The sequence below is a fragment of the Giraffa tippelskirchi genome, chromosome 11 (genome assembly GCF_054371585.1).
Source record: "Giraffa tippelskirchi isolate mGirTip1 chromosome 11, T2T-mGirTip1v1.2.pri, whole genome shotgun sequence".
NCBI lineage: Eukaryota > Metazoa > Chordata > Mammalia > Artiodactyla > Giraffidae > Giraffa > Giraffa tippelskirchi.
Genome location: NC_137285.1, coordinates 110,619,663 through 110,629,580, shown reverse-complemented (window position 1 = coordinate 110,629,580; position 9,918 = coordinate 110,619,663). Strand labels below are relative to the sequence as shown.

The 9,918-nt window shown below is 36.6% G+C and overlaps 1 protein-coding gene and 1 long non-coding RNA gene across 11 annotated transcripts in view; one reads left to right on the top strand and one right to left on the bottom strand.

Annotated features, from left to right (window-relative positions):
- Positions 1-9,918, bottom strand: part of SOX6 (SRY-box transcription factor 6) — a 671,664-nt gene that overhangs the window by 487,704 nt on the left and 174,042 nt on the right. The gene's annotated exons all lie outside the window — the stretch shown is intronic.
- Positions 1-9,918, top strand: part of LOC145526256 (uncharacterized) — a 92,965-nt gene that overhangs the window by 28,918 nt on the left and 54,129 nt on the right. The gene's annotated exons all lie outside the window — the stretch shown is intronic.

The following is a 9,918-nucleotide window of genomic DNA, read 5'->3' as shown; positions in this document are numbered from 1 at the left end:
ATATGTTTGTGCCTTCTTTGATTTCTTTTATCAATGTTTTATAGATTTCTGCATACAAGTCTTTTGTCTCTTTAGATAGATTTATTCCTAGGTACTTTATTCTTTTTTTGCATGGTGAATGGGATTGTTTCCTGAATTTCTCTTTTTGATTTTTCACTGTCAGTGAATAAGAATGCTAGTGATTTCTGTGTATTAATTTTATATCTTATGACTTTACTATATTCATTGATTAGCGCTAGTAATCTTCTGGTGGCATCCTTAGGGTTTTCTATGTATAGTATCATGTCATCTGCAAACAGTAAGAGTTTTACTTCATCTTTTCCAACCTGGATTCCTTTTCTTTTTCTCTGGTTGCTGTGGCTAGGATTTCCAAAACTATGTTGAATAATAGTGGTGAGAGTGGGCATCCTTGTCTTGTTCAGATTTTAGAGGAAATGCTTTCAGCTTTTCACCACTGAGAATAATGTTTGCTGTGGGTTTGTTGGATATGGCCTTTATTATGCTGAGGTATGTTCCTTCTATGCCTACTTTCTGGAGAGTTTTTATCATAAATGGGTGTTGAATTTTGTCAAAAGCTTTCTCTGCATCTGAGATGATCATATGGTTTTTATCTTTCAATTTGTTAATATGGTGTATCACATTGATTGATTTCCATATACTGAAGAATCTTTGCATCTCTGGGATAAAGCCCACTTGTCATGATATATGATCTTTTTAATGTGTTGTTGGATTCTGTTTGCTAGAATTTTGTTGAGGATTTTTGCATCTATGTTCATCAGTGCATTTGGCCTGTTATTTTCATTTTTTGTGGCATCTTTGTCTAGGTTTGGTATCAGGGTGACGGTGGCCTCATAAAATGAGTTTGGGAATTTCCATGGAATTCTCCAGGCAAGCATACTGGAGTAGGTTGCCATTTCCTACTCCAGGGGAACTTCCCAACCCAAAGATCAAACCCATGCCTCTTGCATCTCTGGTACTGTTAGGCAGATTCTTTACCATTAGCACCATCTCTTCTCTTAAAAACAATATCCTATTCTACTCCTGTATTTCTGCATGTCCATAGCTCTCATCATACCTGACTTCCCACCTAAAATGTTTCTTTATCCCTTATAAAAAAACTTACCAAGACCTCATAGCCCATATCAAATTCAATGTATCCCTAAAGTTTCCTTTGATCTCATTTTTGGCATTTATCATACACTGGCTTCCATTCTAATTCACATGCTGACCTTAGTTTCCAGTCAGATTATAATCTCCTTGACACAGGGAAAATGTATACTTCTCTGTAAACCCAGAAGTGCTCCCCATCTTTTATACTCCATAGCACACAGATAAAATATTAATATATGTATGACATACTGGAGGAAACTCTGAAGGATGACAAAGCTAGAGGTCCTTGGCCCATGGCTCCAGCCATCCCAAACTCTGTTGACACCCTTGAAAGATGTCAGGAATAAGGGATAAGGACCTTGAAACATTTGTAACCCAAAGCACAAACTGTGCTGTACGGTACACAATTGGGAAGCTGTGCCTGACTGTAATTATCATGGTTCTAGGCTATTGAAGGTATTCAACAAATACTTTCTGAATTAACATAATAATAGCACATGGAACACATTCCTTGCATGAGGAGACAACATGAGCAAAATAGGTGGCAGGTTTCAGCTAGACACAGAATGACAAATGTTAATATGATATACCAAAGACTCCAAGTTATCAATGTTTCATTTGCAAAATAAGTGAACAAATCATACTATAGTAGGAGAAATGTGTTTTAAACGTACCTCAGAGATATATCAAGTTTAAAAGATACAGTAATCCAGGTGACTCAGTGGTGAAGAATCTGCCTGCCAGCACAGGAGGTGCAGGCTCCACCCCTGGGTCAGAAGATCTCCTGGAGAAGGAAATGGAACCCACTCTAGTATTCTTGCCTAGGAAATCCTATGGACAGAAGAGCCTGGTGGGCTACAGGCCATGGGGGTCACACAAGTCAGACATGACTTAGCAACTAAAAAACAACAATCCATAAATAGCTACTATTGGGTTGAACTGTGGCTCCCCCCAAAAGACAGGAAGTCCTAAACCTCAGTATCTCAGAATGCAATTTTAGTTGAACACAGTTAGAGATAAAAATTAATTAAATGAAGATGAAGTCCAGTCTGGAGTAGGGTGGGCCCCTAATCAGATATTGTTGGTTTCCTTACAAGTAGAGAGCCATGTGAAGACACAGAGACACAGGGAGAATACCGCAGGATGATAAAGGCAGAAATCAGGGCCACCTTTAGCAACTTGTGTACTCTAGGGTCTAGGCTAGAACAACCAAGTCTTTTCTCCTCAGTGTCTGGCCAAAAGAAGTCCACTTTTTCCATCAGGTCAGTATAAGGAAAAGCTAAAACAGAGAAATCCTAAGTATGCTCCTTATTGTCCACAGTCTAAATCAGACAGTAATTTAGATAACTAAATCTAACTAAATAACTAAATCTAACTAGGTTAGAATGATGTAAATTGATTGACGTAAAGAATAAAATTCTTTATAGCAGCTGAATGGTCAGCAAAAATTTATGAATATTAGCTCTGTTTATCATAATAATTATTTACTACCATTCCAATTTCTCCTACTTAAGTTAAAATTTCAAGAGAACGTAATAAAGAGATACAGAAACAGATAAACAGAGAGTCTTGATTACAGCTACTCCAAACACAATTCTACTTCTTTTATTTAAGTTTAATTGTATTTCCATCTTCTATTTTCAGTAGGATCTCATGCATTCATTTTTCTTGTAACAATAAATGTCCAATATAAGATGGTATTTATCAACTGCTCACTGAAACAAAGGAACTGTATTAAGGCTTACACGAATGATTGATCCTGATTAGAGAAATGTATATAATAGCTAGTTTTACAATAAAGATTACAGATAAAGGACCAAGTATCAAAAAGCTCTTTTTGTTATGCCTCTAAAAAATACTACATACAACCTCTATGTATAAGTCCAAATGATCTAAAATGAATAAGTCACACACCTTGCATGTCCAATAGTGCCCAAAAAATGGCTTTAATCCTTTATCTCCCCAAATATAGCTACTTCCTTCCAGGCAGAGTTCAGAACTTGAGACTACTATTCCATAAATTTTATTCACAAACTGACTTTTCATGGTCTCATTCCCCATATTATAAATTGAATTTTCACAACTGAAATTTACAGCAGGGCAACAGAGTGTATAGTAGTCTTTTCACAGGAAGATCGTCCCAATAACTCCTACTCTGTGCAATTTCAGTTAAAGCTGCTAACCATAGACTATAATTAACATTCAAGATTTACTATACTTCTCTATAAAGTGTAAACACAAACTGGTATTTCTGAAGTATGTGGATTCTCTTTCATTCATACTGCACACTTTAAGTTCTATACACAGACACTGAGCACTGAAGGAAACAGGAAACATTATGCTAACATGACTATAGTATTGATGAATAAAAAAACATAACCCCAAGGCTAAGCTGCCAAATAAGTAGTGAATTAATTTCTGTAAAGTACTCCAATATTACAAAGGTGTGTTGAAAGGTGTCTGCTCATGTTTCAAATTAAACGCACTGCTGGTCAGCATTAGCACCTCAGCTTTGAACATCAGCCATTTGCCTATAACACTTCAGGGGCTAGGAAAAACGGATTTGCCGTTCACACTGGAATAATTAGAACATGTCAGGAAGAATTAATTTCCTCATTTTTCAAAAGGATACACAGAAATTACCATGTTATTATATGACAGGGTCCCTTGGAGAATTATATTAAATTTAATTTCTAGCGCAGCCCACACAACAAATTAAAGTCATAAATAAGATGGAAAGAAGCGGGACGCAGAGCATATGTTTATGGCAATGAGTGAAGCCAAGGGACCAGAAACAACTATCTTCATTTCATTTTATTTAAATCAGCCAGACACTGTGTATCTGAATGACAGCACTTGTTAATGGTGCTGAGATTATAGGCTCCTTAATTTTAGAAAACAGAAGCAGTCAGTCAATGTCTGAAATAGTACATTTCCTACAATGCAAAAATTAGTATAAATTTACTTCCCTTTCAAGTCCATTTCTTTTTGCCCTGCAGCAAGTTTAACAAAGATAAACTTATTTTTAATAATACTGTTTCTCTATTTGTCTTCCCTTCGGGTAATTTTCCTGGGTCAAAAAAAATGAGAAAAGTAAAACAATTTACAAACATAATGTTTGTCCAAAATACAGCTTCCTGCTCCATACTGTAAATCCATCTACCAATTCAGAGCTGAGAGACAAATTTCTCTAAAGAAAATTTTGTTTTTTATATTAAATTTTAAATGTCTTTCTTATACTGCCTATCAAATTGGAGTGAAACTGCTAAGGACTTGTTCAAACACCCTAAAAGCACTAGACTTTTAACTATTAAGCCCAGATATGTGTATGGAACAGAAAGGGTTACAGAGCCCATTAATAATACAGCCACTACACATGGCCAGAGACTTCTCGGCTACCTCCCCCTCCTGCTTAAGAGTCTCTCCTCTAGTACCACCTCTCCTTTCACCTTCACTAGCCATGGGCAGTCAAGAAAAGATTCTCACTATGCTTGTATCTTCCACTTGAAATCAGCCTAAACCCAGTATAGCAACATTAATAAAACTTTAATAAATGTATTATAAAATATTAATGATATTATTGATTCCCTACCTTTTTCTTGTACATATATACACTTTTATTTGTTATTTAAGCTATGGGTAAAATAACCAGACTAGAAGCAAGTACATATGACTCTCTTAATTTTTTCCGGTGTACCATAAAAAAGACTCAAGGTGTCCTATAGAAACTTGCATTCTTTGAGAAGTCAGCACTTCTCTAACATTTAAGGCTGGCATTTTAGACTTACCAGAAATCCAAATGCTTCAGCACAAATCATCCAAACAATTTGTACTGTGTTATTTACCCATTCAAAATTTCTTTAAAATGATAACTATATTATCTTTCAACATAATGCTCCATGTACAGCAAATACACACACACAAAAAGAAGATACGAGGTGATGTTTAGAAAACTATTTAAAATTACAACGAAAAAAAGTTGTCATGAGAGTCATTGATAATTTACCTAACTTTTCTCCTTCCAACACCGACTTAATCTCCACATATTCACCTACAGATTCTAAATCATAAATGTTAAGATTACTCATAGGCCCAGAAAACTGTTGGCATTTTATCATGCTTAATAACTGAAGACATTCTTAAGGTGAAAAAGGAGTTTGTACACTTTAAGAAATGACTGTCATGAAACTGAGCACTCCCTTGGGTGCAACAAACTTTAAATAATTTGTGAATCAATTAACTGGCAACTCTCTTCATAACACAGATTTCACACTCCCAGGTCACTGCATTATCAGCCTGATACGAATCATAACATTTTGGAGAAAAGTTCATAATTGAAATCATTAATTAATTTAACAAGACTTTTAGTTATGCATTGCATTAAACAGCTGTAAAGGAGCAGAGATTAATTAGTTGTTTCTCTGACAATTTTCACTGCTGCTATTACTTGGTGGAAAACTTTTCAACTTGTAAAGCACATCATGCTCTCTAAATCTGGCAGTGATCTATTGAAGCAATTTAAAGTTAAAAGAACTGTAATTTCTCTAAAACAAAGCTCAGAAGCTCTGAGATGTTTCTCCAAAAGAAAAAAAAATTTTTAATGACAAACATTGTAAAGCCTGACCTTCTCCTTATGCGAAAATGAAACCCGCATCTGGAATAAAGTCTTGAAAGTGTGTATCATAAGTAGCTCACAGAAATGAGGAAACCAAAGATACACCCAGCTAACGTTTTCCTAAAACTAGAGAGATGATGTGTATTCACATATTTTGCATATTTTTTCTCTTAAAAATAGAAATAAAAACTATTAATCATAAATAAAGTGCATTTATGTTACCACTCAGTGTTTATACTTCTTAGAATCATTTGAATGACGTACAAGTTGTCTAGCAAATTAACTGACTGATAAAATATGGGTAAGTTGAAAAAGCAACTCAAAAATGACCATTTTAAGGAAAGGTGACTAGCAATTTTTTTCTCTCTATCATTCCAAATTCCTTTCATATCACATCACACTCTGCACAATTTCATCATTTTAATAGCTTAATATCTCATTTGCTATATGCTAATGCTAAGTCGCTTCAGTGGTGCCCAACTCTGTGCAACCCCATGGACAGCAGCCTACCAGGCTCCTCTGTCCACAGGATTCCCTAGGCAAGAATACTGGAGTGGGTTGCAATTTCCTTCTCCACATTTGCTATATAAAAGGTACTAAAAGGTATATCATGGAGATTCTAATGAAATGAGTAATTTCCTAGAAAAAAGCCCATCTTACTGAAATTAATTAGTTGAAATAAAATATTTTTCAGGTTATATAGGTAAATAATCAATTGTACCACCCAACACTATTTTCAACCTAATCCCTTTCCCCACCTGCTTTGTTCCACATGTGGCAGTGATACTGAATTCTTACAATTATTAAAACATAACAGGCCCTTTCACGTCTAGGTGCTTTTACAAATGCTATACCCTATTCTTGAAGAGATGGGAATACCAGACCACTTGACCTGTCTCTTGAGAAACCTGTATGCAGGTCAGGAAGTAACAGTTAGAACTGGACATGGAACAACAGGCTGGTTCCAAATAGGAAAAGGAGTAAGTCAAGGCAGTATATTGTCACCCTGCTTATTGAACTTATATGCAGAGTACATCATGAGAAACGCTGGGCTGGAAGAAGCACAAGCTGGAATCAAGATTGCCAGGAGAAATATCAATAACCTCAGATATGCAGATGACACCACCCTTATGGCAGAAAGTGAAGAGGAACTAAAAAGCCTCTTGATAAAAGTGAAAGAGGAGAATGAAAAAGTTGGCTTAAAACTCAACATTCAGAAAACTAAGACCATGGCATCCGGTTCCATCACTTCATGGCAAATAGATAGGGAAACAGTGGAAACAGTGACAGACTTTATTTTGGGGGGCTCCAAAGTCACTACAGATGGTGACTGCAGCCATGAAATTAAAACAGGCTTACTCCTTGGAAGAAAAGTTATGACCAACCTAGACAGCATATTAAAAGGCAGAGACATTACTTTGCCAACAAAAGTCCGTCTAGTCAAAGCTATGTTTTTTGCAGTAGTCATGTATGGATGTGAGAGTTGGACTGTGAAGAAGGCTGAGCACCGAAGAATAATGCTTTTGAACTGTGGTGTTGGAGAAGACTCTTGAGAGTCCCTTGGACTGCAAGGAGATCCAACCAGTCCATCCTAAGGGAGATCAGTCCTGGGTGTTCATTGGAAGGACTGATGTTGAAGCTGAAACTCCAATACTTTGGCCACCTCATGCAATGAGTTGACTCATTGGAAAAGACCCTGATGCTGGGAAGGATTGGGGGCAGGAGGAGAAGGGGACGACAGAGGATGAGATAGCTGGATGGTATCACTGACTTGATGGACATGAGTTTGTGTAAACTCCGGGTGTTGGTGATGGACAGGGAGGCCTGGCGTGCTGCAGTCCATGGGGTCGCAAAGAGTTGGGCACGACTGAGCGACTGAACTGAACTGAACTGAACAATCTAGAATATTCTTCCTATTTCCACATCCCCTCTAAGTAACTCCCTATTATGCCTTTAAGAAGCAGCTCAAATGATAGCCCATTTAATGAAGCTTTCCCCCAACTCTCCCTGGCAAATTTCAAATTTTTGTGTATCTTATTTCATTTAAATCTAAATTTTAAGTCTAATATGTTATTATAATTTCTCTCTTTACCTGTCTCTCTATTAGATTTTCAAGCTACTTGACAGCTGGGCTTTGGTGCTATTCACATTTAAATCTCAAACATATCTATCTGGGACATATTAAGCCCTCAGTAAATATCTATTGATTAAAAAAAGAATGAATAAATGAACATGCACATATTTATTTCCACATTTCATTTCAATAATATTTATTGAGTGTCTGTTATAAGCTTGATGAAGTTTCCACGAGTTTTTTAAGTTAAAAAAAGATAGCTTCTCTATGTTTTTTAATATTTAACCTCACCTATTTTTCAGTACTTTTTAGTATTCAGTTTAAAGATTGTTAGTTATCTAATAAACTTGAAGTGAGACTGCTGCTGCTGCTGCTAAGTCGCTTCAGTCGTGTCCGACTCTGTGCGACCCCATAGACAGCAGCCCACTAGGCTCCCCCGTCCCTGGGATTCTCCAGGCAAGAATACTGGAGTGGGTTGCCATTTCCTTCTCCACAGCAAGACATAAAAACTAAAAAATATTTCATTTTAGGGTATCTTTTGTCATCAAAGACCCTTTCCATCAAAAGCTGCCTTGGCCAGAAGTCAATTAAATGAACACATTAAAAAAGTTTATGCCTGTGGTTCTCCCAAGACTCCCTTATCTAGACAATACACATGAAAGTAAATAGGAACAAGATGTGTTGCCTCACTTGAGAAGAATGAATCTTCCTTTCTGAGATAGCCTATTATAAAGTCACACTAATTACAGAGCCATTTCCTCTTTTAGATACATTATTTCCAATAATTCACTGTGGCAGTGAGGTAAATGGTAACAGTTCATGTCTCATCATTCACATCTCTCACTTCTATCTCTATATCTCATTTATTTCTCATTTCAGCCCATTATAATGACAAGAATAAGTTGGCATTTTTCTTAGAGTGTGGTCCTTTAAATAAGACTGGTAATTTTGCTTTTACTGTGGGCTTATTTCCTGATTCCAAATAGTTTATCTAAATATATTGATACCTCAGAGTTGTTGTAAGAATTAAATGAGATAATATATGTAAGTATTCAATAAATATTACTTCTATTTCATCCCTGTCCTCTAAAACACATACGACCCAGAGAACACACCCTAAAGCAGATTTTTGTCATGGAACCATGCTGATGTTGTGTGCAAAATTGGCTTCCACTCTGCAGATATTTAATGGAACCATTTAATAAGAGGTTAAGGATAGTTACAAAAAGAAGAACTATCTATCTTTGTTGGAAATAGCTGAATGGACAGAGAAACTAAGAGTAGTAAAGAGTGGGGATGAAATCTCCTTAAGTAAAAAATATAGATTGTTAGTAATATGTCCACTTTCTCTCTGCCAATTCCTCCTTCCAACCAAAGAGGCTGATCAAAGTTAGATTCAAAGCCCAAAGCATAGAATAAAACAAAGTTAACTCACACATAGGAACCAAATTCATATGTACTACATTGGCCCAATCATAAAAATCCATTTATTTTAGTTAACTAAAAAGCTACTGGAACCATTGGTGCTTTGGGAGGGTTATATCTTGACAGCATGTTGTTGTGTTTAGTCACTAAGTCGTGTCTGACTCTGCAACTCTATACACTGCAGCATGCCAGGCTTCCCTGTCCTTCACTATCTCCCAGAATTTGTTCAAATTCATGTCCACTGAGTTGGTAATGCTATCTAACCATCTTATCTTCTGCCACTCTCTTCTCCTTTTGCCTTCAATCTTTCCCAGCATCAGGGTCTTTTCCAATGAGTCGGCTCTTCACATCAAATGGACAAAGTATTAGTTTCAGTAATTCTTCTAATGAATATTCAGGGTTGATTTCCTTTAGGATTGACTCGTTTGATCTTCTTGCAATGAAGAATCAAGATCTTCTTGCAAGGACAGGGAAGTCTGGCGTGCTGCAGTACACGGGGTCACAAAGAGTCAGACACGACTTAGCTACTGAACACAACATGCTGTCAAGATATCAGCTCCCCAAAGCACCAATGGTTTGAGGCGAGTCTTAGAATCCTGACCTTGAGTTCAAAGAGGCTTACATCTAGCACACCTGCCTGTTTTCAAATTCTCCTCTGGGGCAGTATCACATAGCAATTACATATTGAACAAGT